This window comes from Prionailurus bengalensis, chromosome B3 (assembly GCF_016509475.1).
Source record: "Prionailurus bengalensis isolate Pbe53 chromosome B3, Fcat_Pben_1.1_paternal_pri, whole genome shotgun sequence".
Taxonomy (NCBI): domain Eukaryota; kingdom Metazoa; phylum Chordata; class Mammalia; order Carnivora; family Felidae; genus Prionailurus; species Prionailurus bengalensis.
The window spans coordinates 90,789,442-90,812,826 of record NC_057355.1 but is presented as its reverse complement, the minus strand read 5'-3'; the positions used below and the strand labels follow the sequence as shown (position 1 = coordinate 90,812,826).

Below are 23,385 nucleotides of genomic sequence, written 5' to 3'. Positions count from 1 at the left end.
TATTATTTAAATTGATCACAGAGCTTTAGTTAAACAAGAAAGAACAGTCGAAAGAGACAAAAGTACTATCTTACTGGCCAAGGCTAATTGAAAAATAGCCATCATAACAACCACTACCACTTCAACCATCCTACACTAGTAACGAATAGATACTCCATTGCCTCATTATTTTACTACTTCACCATGCTTTACTTCCCTTAAGAAAGTTCCCAGTATTCCATTTATTTTTAAAGGGATTTTAATGGATGTGCTATGAATTTTCAATGAGCTATTTGAAATTTGAAGAACCTAATTAGGAATGTATTTACTTTCTCTTTTTTTCAGGGTGATTAATTCCATGCAAGACTTTCAGCCTAATGTTACTCCAAAGGAAAAAAAAAAACAGAAAGGGAAAAGGAGGTTCCACTTCTTCAGACTAATGGACTGGTAATTTAAAAATTGAATTAAGCATTAACTCAGAAGAGTCCTTCTCAATATATAAATTATTTCTGTTTAGCCTTCTATTGCCAGGTTAATTAAATAAATTCTTTGGCCTTGATTATAGCCATTAGTAAATGAAAATGTATTTGAATTCTCTAAGTCTTGTGATGTACACTAGAGAATCTATGTCAGTAAATCTTTCCCATGCTAACAGCTTTCAAAAGTCAGATGTTTCATTTAGAAAAAGTCAGCTTTATCTCTGGAAAGCAAAAATTTATTAATTTTCTAGTTTATTGTTTGGGCATATAAAATCTCTGTAGGTTCTTGAGGGGTTGCCTTTAAGAAACAAACCTTGTATATCTCCATATCTTCAAAATATGTGAAATCAACTCAAGCTTAGTTGGGGTCCTCCATTTCTTTAAAAAGAGCAAAATCTGCAAAATCTGGAATGTCTTCCTCGAGTCTCTTTATTTAATAAAAAGCTCAAGGACAAAAATAACAAAAGCAATTTTTAAGATAAATGAATAAATGATGCACAAAAAGAGTACAAGGTAATAAAATATGCATAGAAAAAACCTACACTAAAATAATGATTCATAATCTATCTTCTACATGCTCAGACTCATCATTTTATGCTATAGTTATAGTTATAATGAATTAACTTCAATATAACCTAATATATCCTTTCTGTTTACATCTTAAAAGTAGTCCATCTACATCACTTTGAGTACACTAGCGACATACCGAGTGCCTGTTTTAACTATGCGGTAGGTAGCACCATGATTCAGAAATAAATTTGTAACAACAGTCTCTCTGTTCCTTCAAGAACACAGACCTATCTGTTGCTGGCATACTAAAGCTGTAATATGTTGTAAAATGAAACTAAAGTTATTAACTATTTTCTACCCATTCTCTCTGAGGAAGTTTTAATTGCTAAGCACCTAATCACAATAAACAATCCAGGTGAAATCAAACTTTTACTGTCTAGAAAAGTGCACTCATAATCATTTTCTATGTGCTGACATTTTGAGACAAATATATCCCTAAAAGAAGTAAGGGATGCCTACATAAAGAATTTGGGAGAAGAGAAAAAAGAAATATGTCAAATTTAAACCAAGTAAACTAAAAAAAATGGCTAAGTAATAGGATTACAAGTACGAACCATGAGATTCTGAGCATTTTCCAAGATAACGCTTTTACTTTTCAAATCCTATAAACATAAACAATCACGTAATTGATGTATTTATCTGATATACCCAGTAATTAAGAAGCCCAAAGATAAATATGCAGCTGGGAATTTGTTTTGGGGTAGTGTATAATATATTACATTATGCATCTTGTACACTGTTCATGTCCCAAGTTCAATCCATTTCCCTGCCTGTGACTTCTCTTTTATTTTTTTAGTATGCGTATTTATAAGCTGCCATAAACTCTCCTTCAATGACTCAGAGAAGATGTCACTCAATAAACCAACCAATCAAGAGAAGTGTCATTTTCTGCACCAGTCTCTTACCCTCCATATACCACTGGACATCACAGTCACAGAAAGGGCACTTGATATTTAAGACTCAAAAGACAAGAGATGTTATCCCATATTCATAATTCATTAGCCAGGCAACTTTAATAAAATACTTGGTCATTCTGAATCCATTTGCTCCTGTGCAAACATTATTATTTTAATCTTTCCCCTGTCTAAGCCTCAAAGCTGCAAATATAAATCATGATAATCATATGAAACAATCCTGAAAAAGATAGCAGAAAATCCCATAAAGATACAGATTGTCAACATGAAAAGGAGTAACTGTATCTTCAGAAAGACAGAACTCAAAATAGAAGTGCGATAGTTAGTGATGAACAATGTTGGTTTTAATTTGTATACTAATTTGCAAGACTTCCAGTTAGCCTCCTCTAAGTGTTTTTAAAACCACTGGCAATGATCAAACTGAATGTAGTCTACTTACTTCTGAAGCCAGAAGAGTTCCTCACTGCTGTGAAGGAGTCAGCACTCTGCCTGGCTGCTGAAGAAGACGGACAGGGTGAAAGCATCTCCAAGCTGATTCTGAGGAGAGTGTCAGAAGGGTGCTCAGCTACTACACATCTTCCCAACACCTGGCTGAGTGGTTACAGGGAGTCTTCAAAGGAGACAAGCACAAAAAGAGTGTATCAAAATATGTTTATAAAGCATCTTTGCTGCTGTGTGATCAATCTCAAAGTGTATCAGGAACATCACTAAATAGAACTTAAATAGATTTGCATAATAAGGCTTTGTGGGGGAACGTGCAATACGTTCTGATTCCAACAGAGAGGTCAGCATTCTGGTTTTGATCTGTAGTTTTCTTTTCTCACGATTGAAGACAGTTTAAACAAAAGCTATATAGCTCAATTTTCTTTATATTGCAATTAGTTCAACTTGCAGGCTAATGTTAAAAAAAATGACAAATGTCAACAAAGGTTTAACCATCATCTAGTATATGTACCAGGCACCTGAACCTGGAGACATAGCAGTGAATGAAGCTCCTAAATCCCTTCCTCACGCAACTAATGGTCTTACGTTGTGATGCCTGTATTTTCGTCAATAGAGAAGATCTACTATTGAAACACATGTGTCTATGGAGGAAAACTCAAATGTGCCTCTTGTGTTTCACCCTCATATCAGAAGATTGCTGATTTCTACCTACTGCTGAGGGTCCCATGTTAACCTAAATAATAACTGGCCCTGCTCTATGAGATACAATATTTAACTTTCTTTCCCCTAAAATCTACATAGTAATGTCAATTAATATTCAAACACAATAATTTTTAATGTAGGAATGGACTGAATTTTTGAAAATGTTTTTGAAATGAAGAAAGACATTGTAATTTTCCATAAGCTATCACTTATTTTGTCTGGAGAAGCAAAAGTGAGGAATAATACAATTCCAAAGGGTATTAATAAGAACCATATAAAATGACACAAAGACAATTCAGGTTTAGTTTATTGCTTCTGCTGTCTCAATTTGTAAAAATGTGTGAAAAATCTTACAAAGTTACAATTGAACAGGGTGATTATATTGTTCTGAGATAGCTGATAATTAGGACTTAAAAAAAAAGTAGAGCTACGGCTTACAGTTTACATTGAAATCACTCAGAAATGCTAAAAATCAATGCATATATTAATGGTAAAATGGGATGAAAGTAAATTATAGTTTACTTCAAATCACCTTTATGAATCTGCCAACCAACACTATCTTTTTAAAATTTATATTTGTTACTAAAGATGTGTCTTATAGAATTAGAGAATAACTCAGACATACCACTCACACACATGAATATAAATCAATCATATGCCAACCACCCTGAGACAGCTATTGTTTGCCTTATTTATTTCCTTCCATGAATATTTTAGACTAATTTTTACATTTTATATGCATGATAAAAATACAGGAAATCCAAAAGCAAATCCCCCTCCAAAGCAAGACATATACCCAATAGAAGAAACAAATTTCAAATTTCAGAGCATCCCCTCAGAAATATTTTATGCATATGTAAATGTGAGTGTGTGTGTATTTTTATACATATATATTATACCTTGTTTTGCTCCATTCCTTTTATTCATACACCATGAAGATCACTCTTATTTTCTATCAACAACACTATCCATTCTATCCATGAGTATCAATCATATGCATACAATATAATCTGCTCATACTGTGTCCCAATTCAAAATTAGGAAGTTTCCAGAATTATATTATAAAATGATATAATCAATGTCCATATACATCTATGCATGCACACATATTAGTGAATACATTTATAATAAATTCCTAGAAGTAAAATGTTTAGGCCAAGAAGCCTATTATTGAAACTCTGAGTATGTTCCCTCTCTGTAGTAAAGAGGTGGTACAAAGCAAGAGCAAAATATAAATACCTCCAATTATTATACTAACAACAAAAAAAAGACTGATGATCAACAGGATTTCCATGTCCTCGTTTTAGTATGAAGAGTATAGTAACTGCTCAATCCTATCTAAATCCCAATCATCTAAATTTATTTTTATGTATGGTTACATCACTTATTAATGATAACATTTTCCCTTTTATTACAATACCTTTTATTAGGCAGTTACTATGTGCCACCTGCCCCAAAACATGTATTATCTAAACCAGTTCTGCCAAGAATCAAATGAAGTAAATACATATCCTTATACACTGCTATGATAAGTAAGGATAGAGATGCTTTTTTTGAGAGAGAGAGAGAGAGAGAGAGAGAGAGAGAGAGAGGAAGCAAAACAGAGAGAGAGCCCCACAAGGGGCAGAGAGGGAGAGAGAGAAGCGAGGCTCACCCAAAGCAGGGCTTGAGCTCACCTAAGGTGGTGCTCACCTGAAACAGCGATCAAGACCACCCCATGAGGGGCTCAAACTCATGAACCTTGAGATCATGACCTGAGCCAAAGGCTGATGTTTAACCGACTGAGTCACCCAGGTGCCCCCAAATCAATGCTCTTATATCTGATGATGTAAGTGAAGATTTCAGAAAACCATTATAGGATTCTATAGTAAAGAAACACAAACAAGGTACTGGGTTTTTTTTAGTCCATATATTTTGGTCAGTGCAATGCTAAAAATAGTAGCTTTTTAGATTGGTATTCTAATACTGCAATTTTCTAGGGTGATCTTCCTAAGATTTCCCTTTCTACTTGATATCTTGAAATAAAACATCTTATAAGAAATTCTGATCACTCTCTCAGTTCCAAGTTGTTGCTATGTTGGCCTTCTTCCACAGTTTTAGAAAATTTGGCAACTGTTATTGTTTATGTACATGTATTCCCGAGAAATATGGTTCTTCCTCCAACAATTATCTTGGATGCCAACACTAAACTCTGAAAGAACTCAGGAAACACAGGAAAAAACTCGGAAAGTTAATAGGGAATTATTTTTTCAAAACAGAATCATGACCCCTTTAAGTTCCTAATGGTATTTTCTTCCCCTCTACAATGTCTTTGTTAAGTGTTCTTCAGTTGTCTGAACATACACTTTGATTCAAATCTCACTATCAATAAAGGTAGTACTTTAAAGTCTTATGAGCCTGGATTGGAATCATAGCAGTGACCACACTACTCAACTTTCTCTCTTAACATGAAAACAATATTACAACAACTTGTAATTATCACAAGGTATCATACATCTGAAAGTACCAATAATGGGTTAAAATTCATTGCAGATATGTGCTAATGTTGTTTCCCTCAGGATGTTCTTCCTAAGGTTGCCCTAAATTTTACCACATTAAACACTAAAGAAACCCTTGAGATATTTAAAAGTAGCAGTAACATAATCTCCAATATTTCCTTCAATTTTAAGATCCAGTTTGAAAAATTATGAATATACCATCATTACTTCTCTTTCTCCATCTTACTTCCAATTGTACAAAATAAATAACATGAGGGAGATGCTCTTCATTAGTTTTTAATTATATGTACCTTGTATTGAAAATGATTAAAAATTAAGCCTTTAGTCATCTGGATGTTGGATCTACATGATGCAAAAAGCCAGCTGTTTTGAAATATATGAATAAATGAATCAGATGTCTTCACTGTAATTTAATCACTTATCTGATAATCATATGATAATATGTTATTTGGCATAAGATAGCCATGATCTTCAGTGGACTACTCTAAAAATGCTATTTTATTAAGACAAGTAAGTTGAAAGAATTTGGACCAGAAAATATAGAATAAAACTGGAAATTAACAGGGGCACCTGGGTGGCTCAGTTGGTTAAGCGTCAGACTCTTGATTTTGGCTCAAGTCATGATCTCATGGTTCATGGGATCAAGCCCCCTTATGGGCTCCATGCTTGAAGTCTGCTTGGGATTCACTCTCACCCTCTCTCTCTACTTCTCTCTCTCTGTCTCTCTCTGTCTCACTCTCTCTCTCAAAATAAATAAACTTTAAAAAAATCAGAAACTGTTTCACATTAATGTTTTCTTAAGTGCAAAAATATTTAGTGAATTTATATAAATACTATTATTAAAACATGCCTACTAGATATTTATCCAAGGGATACAGGTATGCTGTTTCAAAGGGGCACATACACCCCAATGTTTATAGCAGCACTACCAACAATAGCCAAGGTATGGAAAGAGCCCAAATGCCCATGGATGGATGAATGGATAAAGAAGATGTGGTACACACACACACACACACACACACACACACACACACACACAATTGAGTATTACTTGGCAATCAAAAAGAATGAAATCTTGCCATTTGCAACCACGTGGATGGAACTAGAGGGTATTATGCTAAGTAAAATTAGTCAGTCAGAGAAAGACAAGTGTCATATGACTTCACTCAGATGAGGACTTTAAGATACAAAACACATGAACAGAAGGGAAGGGAAGGAAAAATAATATAAAAACAGGGAGGGGGACAAAAACATAGAGACTTAAATATGGAGAACAAACAGAGGGTTTCTGGAGGGGTTGTGGGAGGGAAGGATGAGCTAAACAGGTAAGGGGCATTGAGGAATCTAGACCTGAAATCATTGTTGCGCTATATGCTAACTAATTTGGATGTAAATTTTAAAATAAATAAATAAATAAATAAATAAATAAATAAATAAATAATTTAAAACAACAGCAACAACAAAAAACATGCTTACCTCATCACCAGTACTGTTAAACCTAATTTAAAAATTAAATTAGAGGCACCGGTTGAATATTGAAATGCATCTGTGTTACTGAATAAAATTGTAGTATTATATACTCAGCTATAGCAAATGTTGACAAATTGTCATACACCTCTAGGATCATATGATAAATAAATTAATGCACCACTAGAGCATTTGTTGCTTAATGTAAATGTCACATTGCAAATGAGAACAACTAATCATTCCTTTCCTCTAATACCAAGAGTTCAGCAGTGAAATAAAACATAAATCTTGGTGACCTAAAAATTTTATTACAGCATTTGTAATTTTCTGTTAACAACTCAAGAAAATAATTTTAAGTCATGCTATAATTCAATAAAATACAACCCAAGGTAAAGTCTTCCCTGGGATGGACAGAGAGAAGCTAGAGGTAGAGTTGGCTCTACATTGCTTTAAGGAACACATTAATTCATTAAATTTCATAGTCATAATTTACAATAATGGATTCTTCATCATAGAAAGCAAACACTAAATTAATAACTTATTTAGTGAAGAAATCTGATTTTAGTTATAAAAATTATATTTGCTAGGTTGTGGTTACAAAATTCTTATACAAAAATAAATAAGTGTAAAATAAGGCCCAACTGAAATTTGTAGAGCTAGTGAAGCATTTTTCTTTGCATAACTAATATTTTCTTTCAATGACAGAATCAAAAGAATCCAAATAGTAACAAAAAACTTCAATATATAAATCTTTCACAAGATAACTTCTTGAAATGTCTTTGATTTTCAAAGTTTTGGAAACATTTTTTTTTCTTCCAAAAGTCAACTGAGTGGCATATCTTCAACCCTTGGTGAAGGGAGAGAACTGTACTTGTACTTCTTGCTGTCCTAGCTCATGATCTGCTCTGAAAAAATAAATGTCAGTCCTGCTCTGTTTCTTTGAACACATGGAAAAATAAAATGCAACATTTTTGTTAGTGGTTTGACAAAAGTCAGCATGCAGATATTATGGTTACACTAATCTGCATGTCAGCCTATGACTCTGATAATAATCTTTTTCAATTAAAAGAAAATATAAACATGTTCTTATCGATTTAATGTTTACTTTAACTACATGTATCTACATGTAGTGCTTTCTTCTTTCCTCCTCATTCCTTCCTTCTTTCCTGTCTCTCATTTCATGTCTTCTTCCTTCCCTTCCTTCCTCCCTCCTTCCATCTGTCTTCAGTGACTCTTAAGGATTTACTCAAACTTTATGTTTCTTGGTTTTAAAATGATTATAATAAAACCAACACCATAATGCCATTGTGAATGTTATTTGTATATTGCACATGTGCACATACCTATATATGTAACTTGCAAAAAAAAAGTTTTGTTTTATATAAATCAAAAATCTCTACATTTCAACCTATTTTTCAACTGATTTCCCCTTGATGTTTTATCTCTTCCCATTCCTTTCTTCAGGGTGCTAAGTTTCATATCAGGATGAGATATCATGTCTTGAATATTAGCCCATACTGACCACACTAGTGCTTACTGTGAACATCATGTCATCACAGCTGACTATTACACAGTAGCAAACCTGCATATTCCTGTCTTCTTATCTCAATCGACCTCTGACCATTTATTTGGTTCCATGATGCACGATTCATTGAGACCCTTTATATCTGCCAACTCTGTCTCACTGTCCCTCTCTCCCTTCTCCCTTTCCTCCCTCCTTCCTGTCTCCTCTTCTTTGTCTCTCTGTTTCTCTTTCCTATCCTCCCACACTCTCTCTCTTCCTTCCTTCCTTCTTTCCTTCCTTCCTTCCTTCCTTCCTTCCTTCCTTCCTTCCTTTCATGTCACCTCTTACAGGTGAATTTGGAAGTTATTTCATAAAGAAATAATAATCCTATATACTCCCTAAACATAAGAATTTTTCAAAACACATTTAGATAGAATTTCAGAACATGCACATTATATTACGTATTCTCTTCAGAATTCTGACTCATGCATAAATTTGTAGAAATCAGATCTTCTATTTTTTGATATGAATATGATAAAGTATGTGTACCATTTATTAATATTCATTATATAAGTAATACATGAGTACATTTCTTCTTTTAACATTAAATATAATAGATAGGAGTTAGGGGTGGGAAGGAAGGCAGTTGTGGTTTTGAAGGGTAGCAGGAAAATTGTGAGGATAGAACTATTCTATATTTGGACAGTTTATATATTCCTACATATATGATAAAACTTAGAAAAATAAATGAAAATACCCACAAGTATATGTAAAACTAATAAAATCTGAATTAAGATAAGTAGATTGTCTCCATGTCAGTTCCCTGGTTGTAACATTAGTATCTTACCACAGTTATATAAGAGGTTACCGCTAGGAAAAACTATGCATAGGGTATATGGGATCTCTGTGAATTATTTATCTCAACTGCATGTGAATCTAGATAATGGTATGCCGTGTACCTTAGAGTGACCTTTAAGGGCCAACAGTTGCAAGCTGCGATCTTAGCATTCATTAATAGAAAAGGAATATCCAGAACATCATGTTTAACACTGCAGCGAATTATTGGGTCCTTATCAAATCACATCTGGATCACAGTGTGTCTCACAGAAAGAATAGGGAAAAACTTAAATCCATTAGTCAACAAAAAGGACTAAATTTCTCCTTGCTTTGGGTACTAGAGTTCATCAGTGGCTTAATTATCAGGACAGGAATTAGATTTTTATCAGGAATGTGGTAGGGTAAATTATCGAACGGCTGAGTGCCCTACTGGGCTGAGGTTGAGTAGAGCCTCTATCTGCTCTTAATCGATATTTTCCTTTTTTAGTCAATAATCAAAGAAAAATGTAGATTTCTGGCGTTTGGGAAATGTGAGGTGACATAAGAGTGGACGTAAATGCTTAGTAGTGTGGAAAACAATTCTTCTGTGTTTTTGTAATGGTAGCTGTTTCTTCATTTTTAATCAATTTTAAGCTCTGATAAAAATGCATAACAAATTATTTTAAAAATGCATCCACTTAAAATGCATATATCTGAATAAATACATCTATTATATAAGAAAATTGAACACACACACACAGGCGAACTATATATATATGGTATAGCAGGAATATCTGTATAGTATACAAGTAGAAATATATACTTTAAGCATATATGAATAAAGTAGATATTTTGATTAATATAAACAGAAGTGTGTATTAGAACACTATATAAGTATAAATAGTGGGATATCTTAATGTATATAGAGAGATATGTGGATCGAGAGAGAGAGCATGCCTATAATAAAAACCCTAGAACATATATATTTGACTAGAGTGAGTTGAACATGAAGCTATAAGTCCTGAGGAACTACTGAAAAATTGCAAAGTAGACTCACAGTAGGATAAAAGAAGATTTGGGAGCAATCTTAGACAATCCAAGGACCACATGAACATTGGGAGATGAAAACACTGAAAGCAAGCTGAAAAGCAATATGGGCATAGAAGATGTTTAAAAGCATAAGGAGTACTTCTTTGGAGTGGATGAGGGCTGGCTTAAAACCATACTTACAAGGGCTTCTTAGGTGGCTCAGTTGGTTAAGCATCCAACTTCAGTTCAGGTCATGACCTCACGGCTCAGGAGTTCAAGCCCTGGCTCAGGCTCTCTGCTGTCAGTGCAGAGCCCGCTTCAGATCCTCTCTCTCTCTCTCTCTCTCTTTCTCTCTCTCTCTTCCCCTCCACCATTCATGCTCTCTCTCTCAAAAATAAACATTGAAAAAAATACCACGAGAGAAGAACTAAGAGAATGGAAGTGACAGAAATCACACTTACGATGTACAACTAATGGTCCATCATGTACCTTAGATCTCCTATTGGCCTATAAGCTCTTTTGAGTGCCTGGAATATATATCACACAGATAATTGTATGCCTCATAGCATCACCCACGCTCACCTACAGACAAGAGACACTCAAGAAATACAAATTAAAGTTTAACTGCAAACAAAGCAAAATCATATACTAAAAAACCTCAAAGAAGTTACTACTTGAGAAGAAAGTTTCTAAGAAAAAAAGATGACTCAAAAAGAGAAGAAAGTTCTAAAAGTAATATCTGTACGGGATGATTAGAAATGATTTTTGATGGCAAAGAGGTTATTGGAAAGAAAGTTAAACGATGAAGAAGACTGCACTGGAGAAATTCTCCATAAGGTCAGATTATAAAGTGGCATGTATAAGAGACAGAAGGAAGGACGCAGAACCAAAGATGAATAGAAAATAATGTTTGCAAAGCATTTTCAGATACATTATTTCATTAGACAGTAACCCTACTGTCCTTGGTCTCTTCTTGCTCTGCATTTTAATACTGACTTGCAAGAGGATGAAGAAACAGTGCTTATTAAATCGTGAATCTATGACTGACACAAAACTGGGATTTAAAAATGTCTCCATAGGTTTAATGGATGGGCCAAGACTGTCAAAATGAAATATAATAGAGCCAAAGGTAAAGATGCTTAGATTAAAAAACTAAGCTATTATGTGTAGGGTGAAGGATAGGTCTTTAAAGGCAGTTTATGTGAAATACACTTAGGGTATTAATTGTCTCCATGGTCCTTAGGGTCAATAGTTTCAGGGATGCAATCTCAGCATTCATTAATAGAAAAGAAATATCTAGAAAAGCAAGTCTAATAGTCACAGTGAATTATTTAGTCCCTAACAAACCACATCTGGAATATAGTGTGTCTCATTCTGAACGCTTGTGAAACATACCTGGAGACAGACATCCTGGAGCATGGCCCAACCCAACCACTACAATGAAAAACTTGGGAAAAAGATAAGAAACAGGGACAATATCCTCAAAATATCATTTGTAAGAGTGGGAGAAGGTGGTGTTAAAGTCAGAGAACATGATTTGGAATAAAGAATAAAAACTGCATGGGGATTTTGTACATTAAGGAACATGCTATTTGAATAGTCCCACATTAGTATGGGCTGCCTTAGAGCTCACTGTTTGCCAAAACATTCAGTCTATATTGTTATCAAAGATGACATTCTTATGTGGAACTTAAGGTCAGAAGAGATGGCCATGAAGATACCTTCTAATGTTAATATTTTATAAGATTGTCTCTAATGATCCAGCCAGGTTTAGGATGGTCCTTCTTCAAAAGCAAACTGACTTTCCTGTACCCTGAGAGTATGGCTTTGTGGAAAGGCCTCTTCCAAAGTAATAAGGAGAAGATATGCATGTATATTTCATCACTGGATTTATAATATGATAAATATTTAAGACAATAAATGAGAAAATTAACACAAATCCTAAGACATATCTATAAGCAATACATTCCTATTCCAACACATATGTGTGTGGGCAGGGGTTTTAGTTTTAAATAGTTTTTCAGTATGTTCTAGCTTGTGAATATTGATTGTTGACCAAAGGAACTGTAATTTCCTTTATAACTAAAAATGTATGCATTTAAATTTTACTGTAAGTGCTATTAGCTCAGTGAACTTTAAGTCTCTAAGAGCACAATTTTATTTTCTTCTTTAGGGTGATTACATGCATTAGCCAAATGATTCTGCATAGGTGTAACTCAGAATAAAAACCAATTTCAGTATTTTATGTGTGTACTTAACCATTTTCAAAGCTTTTTCACACATATTATTTAGTGTGGTCTTCAAAATAGTCTTGTAAGACAGGTAGCACTATTATTTGATCTCATTTCCAAGACCCAAATACAAAAAGCATTTGCACAAAGCCATGCTGTTATTTGGTAGCAGGTAAAAGAACAGCCTATAGAATCTCTGATTCTTGGAAGTCTCTTTCCATTCAACTCCATTTTACACGTTTTTGGAAAAAGTTATTCAAGCACAAGAAACTTTAACCAGGTCATGTCAAGAAAGAAGAGAATTGATAGCACTATAAAGGACGTGAGCAATAAGAAATAAAATGGAAATTTAATTCATAGGAGCCAAATTGGTAAATCATTTATGCACACTCCTAATTTATTTTGGAGCTAACGGCAATATATGTTGAGATTGATCTCAATATATCAAAAATGAATAAACTGAACAGAAAATGTACTTTAATATGGAAATGTAAGTTAGAGACAGTTTCAAAATGTGCATGTATGCCTACTGATGTTGACTTAAAGTTGCCATTTTTGAAATTAGATTATTAAAATATGTGCTGGTTTTCTGACCTGCATCAGTAACTCTACTTCTCATCGAATATTTCTCATCGAATTGATGAAGTTCTCTTGATTCAGTGTCCTTAATATCTAGCTCTATCCGCACTGATTCCCCACTACCGTTATCTCAATTCACAATTTCACTCTCTTACCTACATTAATACACCTTCATAAACGGAATTTTTGTTCCTGTCCTATCACAAGACAACATATCCTCCATATTTAATTTTGCCACCACATAATTATCTCTATAAAATGTATACAAATTCTGAGTCATATATAAAATTCTAGTATGGCATACAAGGCACATATACATCTGGCTTCAAGCATTCTTCATGTCCCTAAGCTCCATGCATACTAGCCCATGTATTTTCAAAACCAAACTTTAAAATTTCACACTATACTTTCAAAATCTCAAGCCAACTCGCCTTTTGGATAAGTGAGGCCTCTCTGCATTGGTGGCTTCCTTGATATGGAATACTCTTATCCCTCTTCTTTGCCTAGCTAACTCCTTATCTTCCAAACTTAGCTCCAATGTTGAAGTGAGACAGAGAAGGGGAGGGAAAAAAAAAAACTAATGGGTTACATGATCAATTTATATTAAAACAAATTATTCTGGCTAATGCTGACCAATGTGGAAGAGGAGAAACCAGTTAGGAGATGATTTCCATAGTCCAGGATACAGATAAAATTTTTAGAGTAGGATGGTGGCAGGAGCACGAAAAGAACTTGGTAGAGATCTGTCTGATGCTGAATCAGTGCAAACATCATGCTACTATAGAGCATAACTGAAATTGTGACTCTATGACTGACCAGCTTTACGATTATGGGAAAGTCCTTTTACCCAAGCACCAATGATCTCATCTAATATATTTTACATGAAAACTTAAATGGGATCATGTAAGTGAAGAATTAACACAAAAGCCTGGAATATAGCTGGTAGACAAAGAGGGAGCTTACCTTGTAAAAAGTATCAAATATGCTAACTTTGAGACAAATTTAAAAAGACAGAAAAAAGTGACCCCCCTCCCGAATTCATATGATCTAAAAACAATAACAACAACAAACCAACAAAAACCCAAAAGGTTTAGATAATTTCAACCACAAGCAAAAGGAAAAAAATAGAGTGACAAAGACTTGTAGTCTGTGTGTGCTCAGACCTTAGTCCTAGACTCAAGGCTCTCACATTTTTAAAAAAACTTTTTTTTAACGTTCATTTATTTTTGAGACAGAGAGAAACAGAACATGAACGGGGGAGGGTCAGAGAGAGAGGGAGACACGGAATCTGAAACAGGCTCCAGGCCCTCAGCTGTCAGCACAGAGCCTGATACCGGGCTCGAACTCACGGACCGCGAGATCATGACCTGAACCGAAGTCGGAGGCTTAACCGACTGAGCTACCCAGGTCCCCCGCTCACATTTTTTTTTATTGTTGTTGTGGCTGTTCTTGGGCAAGTTAACTAATTTCTTGCACTATCAAATATTTTGATTATAAAGTAAGGCATTTACACTGTATAAAAAAATTTCTTTTCACTTTTGAAACTGAACATCTAGATACCAAATGCTCACTTTTTACAGGGCATTCTACTGGGCACTACCCATGTAATAACCTCAAAAGGGCCTTTTATTTAGTTTAAAACTGGAGTGCAAAAATAAAGAAAAAAAACTTTTAATGTAAAGAATCACCTCTTTATAGATGGTAGTTACACTTGTGGTGAGTATAGCATAACATATAGACTCAAATCACTGTGTATGCATGAAATTAATGTAACACCACACATCAACAATACTTTAATTCAAAAAGTCATTTCTTCCATAAAAGTACTGAAAGCATCAAGAGCTGTTGAAGTATTATCTAACAAATTCAAGAAATTACTGAAATTACAAAAGTATTTTCATTCAAACTAGTAACATTCATTTCTGTACTTCAAAGGAAATTATTGTTGCAAAAAAATAAATAAGGATAGGGAATATTGCTTTTGTTAGTTTGATTAAATGATAAACTGCAAAGAGTGACCTTCACTTTCAATATTTAACTGCAATTCAGATTCATTTTTTTTAAATACATATGTAAATAAATAGCTAATTAATGTGGTGAGCTGAAGGGGAGTTTTTAAGCCAAAATGGATGGGTCTTTAGCATTATTGGTTAGTACATTCATTTTTTTAAAAGGCCTCACAAAAACAACATACTTGATCAATTTTTGATGGAGTCATTAAAATTAAAGTTGCCATTTTTGTCAAAGTGATAAAAATGTCTCTCATCTAAAATGCTCAGATATTCAACTGAGTTAAGAACATTAGAACCAGGAGACTCATAAAATATTTTGGCTTCAAAATAAAAGACAGCTATAAAATTTGGAAACTTTCCCAATCTTATGCAGTAGACTTGATGGATTCGCTTAATGATGAAGAATTAAGAAAGTCAGAAGTCTAGAAAAAGACTATAACTCTTATTTGTAAACAAAATTTGAGAGTTAATTAAAGGACTAGAAACATTTGTAAGGATCATGCGATGTCTTCCACTCTTATTAAAAGATAGATAGGGATATGGGTTTCAATTTATTTTATTTTTAGAGTTGAACTTTCTATGGTCATTTTTTGAGAGGGATAAACAGAGATGTGTTTTTCCTTCATTAAAAATATTTGAGTTCATTAAGATGATCTATCTCTAGAAGTCTCAGAAACTGTTAGACTTTTTTTGCAGAGTGATTCTATGCAGTCTTATTTTCCTCTCAATTATAAATTTGTTTTTTTTTTTAATTTTTGGTCTGAACTCTCAAAGAGGTAGTTCCAGCCATTTTATTTGTGTTTTCTTCAAAAAGAAGCAACACCAACTAATTATGTCTGCATGTACTTTACTGATTGCTGACCCTGCAAGTTTATCCAGTAAATGTGACTAATGGCACATTGCCCAAAGGGAGGTTACAGCCCCTTAGATTTTGTAAAAGCCACACAGAGTAGAAATATTGCCAGCGACATCACCAGAATCTTTCCACTAAATGAGGACTGATCTGAAAACAAGGATGGGTCTATGTTACTGCAGTGTCATGAAAACAAAGCAGATACCAACTGAAATGAAAAAAATAAAAGCTCCTTAGGGATGTTCTAATGTAATTTGCATGTGATTAAAGCTAGAAGAAATTCCTAAAGAAGAATTTAAGGAGAAACAAAAGTGGTTTTCTTAGGAAACACACCATAGACAACATTTCAGAAAAGGTTAAAATGAATTTAGAACCATTTAGATGGTTTTCTTCCAATAGACTTCTCAATAAATCCTAAATGCTACAAGAAGATTCTTCCAAAAAACTCTGAAAACAACATCTGGGTGTTTCTAAACATGGAGATCCTGAAAAGTAAAGCTTGTTTTGGTACTTCAAAAAAGGAATTAATAATCAACCCCTAATTATGGTGGGTGAATTATTTTTTCTTTGATCTTTCTCTTTTGGCCACCTGTCCCTTTTCAGTCTCCATTGTAGGTATCACAAGATAGTAAGTAACTCCATGCTATCCTGGAATATCAAATTCAGTCGTATCTGCAACTAGCCTTTCTGGAGTGAGAGAAAGCAATTGTAGTAGAGGTTTATTGGCTACCCCGACACTTTCTGCCCCCCAACACACACACCTCCCAACACCAACCCAACTTTCACGGTTGACATATTTTAGGCATACAGACACTGAAAGGACTTTGACTCAGAATCCTGTTATGCATCCAAAGGCATTGCCAGTATGAACAGCCATAATTTTCAGATTTCAATTCTGAATATTTTGAAATTTTTTGTTGTTGATACTGTTTCTTTTTATTTTTATTATTATTGTTGTTTTTACTCTACTATGGTGATTGACTTTTGCTACTTTACCTCAATTGCTGATTTGAAATTCATAGAACACTTATCTCAATATTAAATGTTATTGAGGTAAAACCTTACCAATAAACAGCTCACCATTTTACACTAAAAATGACTTTTAAATTAATTTTCAATATTAAGATTATAGTTTTCCAGGCATGTATAAAGTCATTAGCCCCAAATAAATGATAAATAGAAGTTCTGTCACTGCAAAAGCCCAATGGATATTCCATTTTTTTAACTTTTTTTTAATGTTTCTTTATTTTTGAAGAGAGAGACACAGAGTGTGAGCAGGGGAGGGGTAGAGAGAGAGGGAGACACAGAATCTGAAGCAGGCTCCAGGCTCTGAGCTGTCAGGGCAGAGCTTGATGTGGGGCTTGAACTCAGGAACTGTGAGATCATGACCTGAGCCAAATTCGGATGCTCAACCGACTGAGCCACCCAGGAGGTCCTGGATATTCCATTTTCAACTGAAAGTGCCTTACTGTGTACCAGGATTCACGTATTACAAAGGTTTCATAAAATACCAATATACTATAACCCTGTCCTGGAAAACATTCAAACGAGAGTAAGGATGAATAAAGAACTAGTAAACAGTCTGAAAGGCAAATAAATGATTTTACATAAAAATGTTAATATTACAATTACAACCCTTTATTTATATTATATATTGCATATAATGCATGTATTGCTCTGGTGAACATTATGTTGATTCAGTCTTTTTACTGAAAACTTAGCAACTATTTTTAAACTAGCACCCATATTACTATCTGGTACATATCTATACATTTTAACAATTTAAGTATAAAGCAAAATATGCTTTATAACTTTGAACCTCATGTAAAGAAGGGAAGTTAATAATAGAATAATCTGACAGAGAAGATGGTGCATCAAAATCAAAAGGCCCTTTGAAAGGTAAGTGACTGATTCCTGTAACGGCCATTAAAAAGTCAAAAGAGTGGGGGGTACCTGGGTGGCTCAGTCAGTTAAGCATCCAACTTCAGCTCAGGTCATGATCTCATGATTCATGGGTTTGATCCCTGGGTGGGGCTCTGTGCTGACAGCTTAGAGCCTAGAGCCTGCTTTGGATTCTGTGTCTCCTTCTCTTTGTCCCTCCCCCCTCATTCTCCCTCTCTTACTCTCTCTCTCTCTCAAAAGTAACCATTAAAATTTTTTTAAGTCAAAAAAATAGGAAAAATGAATGCACTTTTATTTAGACTATGGAGAAAGTATGACTAAGTTCATATACAGTTACAAGGGCACATCCGGCTTTAATCTCAACATTCTAATGTCCCTATGGAAATTCATCATGATAGCTGTTCTTCTACTTATTACTTATAAAATGTTCCTGAAAGGATATATATATATATATTACTTACTCTAATGCACATTAGTAAAGAATTACATTTCACATAGTCTATTGTTTATTTAACAAAGATTGAGGGGAGCCAGGATGGCTTAGTCTGTGGACCATGCAACTCTTGATCTTGGGGTCATGAGTTTGGGTCCCTCGTTGGACATAGAGCTCACCTTTAAAAAAATAAATAAATAAAAGATGGAGTTCCACCAAACTATAACTTAATAAAGAAGAGCTTTAACTGATAGGAATTGGGAAGGAAAAAAGTAAGGTACTTTATAGAAAAACAATGGTGAAAGTTCCATGGATTCCTTTGAATAATCAGATTTATAAAATCAGATTATTAGGAATACAGATGTTGAAAACAGTAAATAAGGGGAGCAAAGACTGTATTTTACTTTTGAGCTCCAAATAGGGACAGTCCTACAGCAAATAACAAACCAAGCTATTTAATTAATGTGTTCCCGTTTTGTCTAATTAATCTATTATCATCAATCATACTTGGTACTACATGCTTGGGCTGTACAAGTAAGATTTTAAAAACAATAACTAGATATAAGGACTATCAAATAAATAACTTATGAGAAATTTCAACCAACTGCATCATAATTTTCTATTCAGGAGATCAGTTTAGCACTTTGAACAATAACATTGTCCGACATGTGCTTTAAGCCTAACATGAGACAACACAAAATATATATAAAATTGAAGAGTTAGGAGTAAATAGTGATTATTTCAGAGAAGAAAAGAATGTGTCTTCAGCATACAGTGACCTAGATGTCCCATGAAGTAGATTCTAGGAATATATTCATGTCCCATGAAGTATTCCCTAGGAGATCTGCAGAGATTTTAAAAAGTAAAACAATACAGTTCAATGGAGACTGAGAAATATTTGGCCAGAAACTCTGAAATAATTACATAGCCTTGGCAATTTATAGTAATCCCTATCAAATATTAACCAACACCTGGCAAATAGATTGGGCTAAGGGTAAAACAGGTATAGATATAAAAAAAAATTGTTCTCCAAAGGATGACATTGTAAAAGAAGAACTAAAGAGGACCTCTGGGTTTCTTTTTGAGCCAGCTGACTAGTTTCCATGTGTCAGGCGATAGAAAATATCTGGTAAGGGTTAGAAGAGACAGGTTAGAAGATATCTTTCTAGGCCTAACTGCCATACGGAATAAAATTTATGAAGCAAGATGCAGTCAAATGTCAACTGCTTCCAAAAAAAAACAGATGAAGCCATGCAAGAAGATGAAAAGCAGAAAGCATGAGGTAAGACCTTGGGTTCCAAATCTGATAGCCATGGTTTCTTATGCTGAGCCTACTTCTTAATAACTATCACTCGGGGATGATGTGAAGGCCTTTATTTTTTTTTTAATGTTTATTTATTTTTGAGACAGAGACACAGAGCATGAACGGGGGAGGGTCAGAGAGAGAGGGAGACACAGAATCTGAAACAGGCTCCAGGCTCCGAGCTGTCAGCACAGAGCCCGACGCGGGGCTCGAATTCACAGACCATGAGATCATGACCTGAGCCGAAGTTGGACGCTCAACTGACTAAGCCACCCAGGCGCCCCGATGTGAAGGCCTTTAATCCCCCAGTTTTTCATTCTAGAATTAGGATACTAATTCTAGGCACCTTGGTAAAGTGCTCATAAAACTTAAATGAGAGAATGAGTGTAAGGCTCTATTTCTGATGTATAAGTGTATCATAACTGCTGCTAAATTTGACTAATAATATGAAACTACTAAGAAATAAGAAAGGAAAAGGACAAGGGTGCCTGGGTGGTTCAGTCAGTTAAGCATCCAACTTCAGCTCAGGTCAAGACTTCACAGTTTGTGAGTTGGAGCCCCACATGGGGCTCTGTGCTGACGGCTCAGAGCCTGGAGCCCACTTTGAATTCTGTGTCTCCCCCTCTCTCTGTCCCTCCCTGCTCACAATCTGTCTCTCTCTCTCTCAAATAAGTACACTTTTAAAAAAATTTTTTTTAAAAAGGAAAAGCCCCAAGGCAAAATATCCCAGTGGTTTACTGACTTCATATAGTCAATAAAAGTAACAATTAAGGACTGTTAAAAAATAATAATCTGATAGAAGGCAGGAAAAAAATTGGGGAATTTGGTGCTGAAAAGTAGTAACTGATTACTTAGACATGAAATAAAAAGCTCAAAGAGTAGGAAAAACGATGCTTTTACTGTGGTTGTGGGGAAAAGATGAATTAAAAACTGATATGATAATCATGTGGTGGGTAAATGAGATTAGTGTACAGATGAAAATAATTATTGCATACAATAAATTTCTAAGTTTAGCTCATTACATTATAGTGCACAGTAATGATAGCACATTGCTGAAAATATGTTTACAATTTTAAATTTCTTAACCATGTTGGCCCAGATTATATCTACCCTCAGCCATACAAAGTACAACTTTATAATGTTCTATAAAAATGGAGTATGTGTATTTATTACATTAAACAAAGATAAAAGAAAAAAATGATAATATTTGCTGTTTTTCTGCTTAAAACATACTGTAATTTAATAGGTCTTTGTACTTTTAATTAGCGTATGTCAATTCATGCGAGCTCATGAACATCATTTTTAAAGCTCAAATGCATATTAGAATAAATTTTAGATAAAGGTGCCAGTTAATTGATAATGAAATATAAATGTCTTAATCTGTTTTAAAAGCTTTTAGTTTGTAATTTTGGTGGCCTCAAAGACATGCTGTAAACTTAAAAGGTTGTTTTAGTCTTGCTAAATGTGACAAATTAGGGATGGCTTTCAATGTTTTGAAGTCATTTGAATAAGATATTTAAAAGAAATATCCTTTAAACATTGGGGTACAAGTGCCCCTATGCATCAGCACTCCTGTATCCCTTGGGTAAATTCCTAGCAGTGCTACTGCTGGGTCATAGGGTAGGTCTATTTTTAATTTTTTCCTTTGTAGCAACGTGGATGGAACTGGAGATTGTTATGCTAAGTGAAATAAGCCATACAGAGAAAGACAGATACCATAGGTTTTCACTCTTATGTGGATCCTGAGAAACTTAACAGAAACCCATGGAGGAGGGGAAGGAAAAAAAAAAAAGAGGTTAGAGTGGGAGAGAGCCAAAGCATTAGAGACTCTTAAAAACTGAGAACAAACTGAGGGTTGATGGGGGGTGGGAGGGAGGGGAGGGTGGGTGAGGGGTATTGAGGAGGGCATCTTTTGGGATGAGCACCGGTGTTATATGGAAACCAATTTGACAATACATTTCATATATTGAAAAAAAAGAAATATCCTTTTTTTTCTTTTAACAGATATTGTCATTAGATTTTCTTTTTCTTTTCTTTTTTTTTTTAAATTTTTTAAACATTTATTTTTGACAGAGCAAGACAGAGTGAGTGGGGGAGGGACAGAGAGAGAGGCAGAGACACAGAATCCAAAGCAGGCTCCAGGCTCTGAACTGTCAGCAGAGAGCCCCACACGGGGCTCGAACTCACGACCACAAGAACATGACCTGAGCCAAGTCAACCGCCCAACCGACTGAGCCACCCAGGTGCCCCTTTTCTTTTTTTTATTGCATTGTGGTAAGAACACTTAACTGAGATCGAACTTCTACACAGATTTCTAAGTTACAATAGAGCATTGTTATCTATAAGGACAATGTTGTGGAGCAGGTCTCTACAATTTATCAGTTTCGACTAACTGAAATTTTATTCCCATTTCCTCCTACACCCCAGCCCCTGGCAACCACCACTCTATTCTTTGCTTCTATGAGTTTGGCTATTTTAGATACTTCATATAAGAGAAATCACACAGTATTTCTTCTTCTGTGATTGGTTTATTTCACTTAGTATAATGTCTTCAAGCACAATCTGTCATTTCTTATGTTGAATTTTACTAAAAACTTTTAGCAAAAGTTTTTATTTATATTTTTGGGGTCTGCTTTTTTGTCTTTTGTCTTCTCTTCTAATATTAAATATATGTTGTATATATATTATATATATATTCTCTCCCAATATTTTATATATATAATAAAATCTTAAAGGATGAAAATAAAATTATTTGAACAATATTTGGTTTGTCACAAACAAAGGTGTTATTAGAGAGAATGTAGGGGAATATAATGAAGTTGTATTAGAGGTAAACTGAAAGTTACAGATCACTGAGTTATATGGTGCCATGATAAAAACAGTGGTGAAGATAAAGGCTGCATGTGGATGATTTGAAATAATAGCTCTTATAATAGTAAGATAATTTTAGCAGTGATTTCTTAAAATATACATATGCATAATGGATGTAAAAATACCATGCAACATGACTACAAAGGAATGCTATAGTCGGGCTGTTTCCATATTTTAAAAACTTACACACTTAAAAAGTTATCAGCTTAAAAATAAGGTACTCACTCAAAATACACAATTTTTTCTGAAATAGAAAAGCTTAAATAGAACAAACAAGATGATATATTTCAATAAATACATATGTAAACCCCTTATAAATGATTTGAGTACCCACAGTCAGTTTAAGAGCAAAACAACAGGGGTGCCTGGCTGGCTCAGTCAGTTAAGTGTCAGACTTCAGCTCAGGTCATGACCTCACAGTTCCATGGGTTCGAGCCCAGTCCTGCAGTATGGAGCCTGCTTGGGATTCTCTCTTCCTCTGCCCCCCCCCTGCTCACACTCTCTTCCTCTCAAAACTGGATAAATAACCGTTAAAAAAAAAGAGTAAAACAGCAACAAAGACACAGTCCTACTGAGGTGTCCTTTTTGCTTTTCATATGATTACTAAAGACAAAGGATTCTACCAGTTGATGATCCTGGAAGTCCAGAGGAAAAGTACTTGAGAAAAGACGTGAAGACCCTGGATCTTTCTAGTCTGACACTCTGTAAGTCCAGCATTCAGCTTCATCCTAAGGCTACTCCCCTTTGTGGTTGTAAGATGGCTTCTGGAGGCACTTGCTTCTTTAATTGCACCTGCTGC

General features: G+C 34.6%; 1 protein-coding gene across 2 annotated transcripts in view; it reads right to left on the bottom strand.

Annotated features, from left to right (window-relative positions):
* The window catches only part of LRFN5 (leucine rich repeat and fibronectin type III domain containing 5), a 249,341-nt gene that overhangs the window by 122,880 nt on the left and 103,076 nt on the right, over positions 1-23,385 (bottom strand). For both annotated transcript variants that reach the window (XR_006293375.1, XM_043556052.1), the window contains exon 2: positions 2,382-2,552. The gene's annotated coding sequence lies outside the window, so the exon portion shown is untranslated. The remainder of the gene's footprint in view (positions 1-2,381; positions 2,553-23,385) is intronic.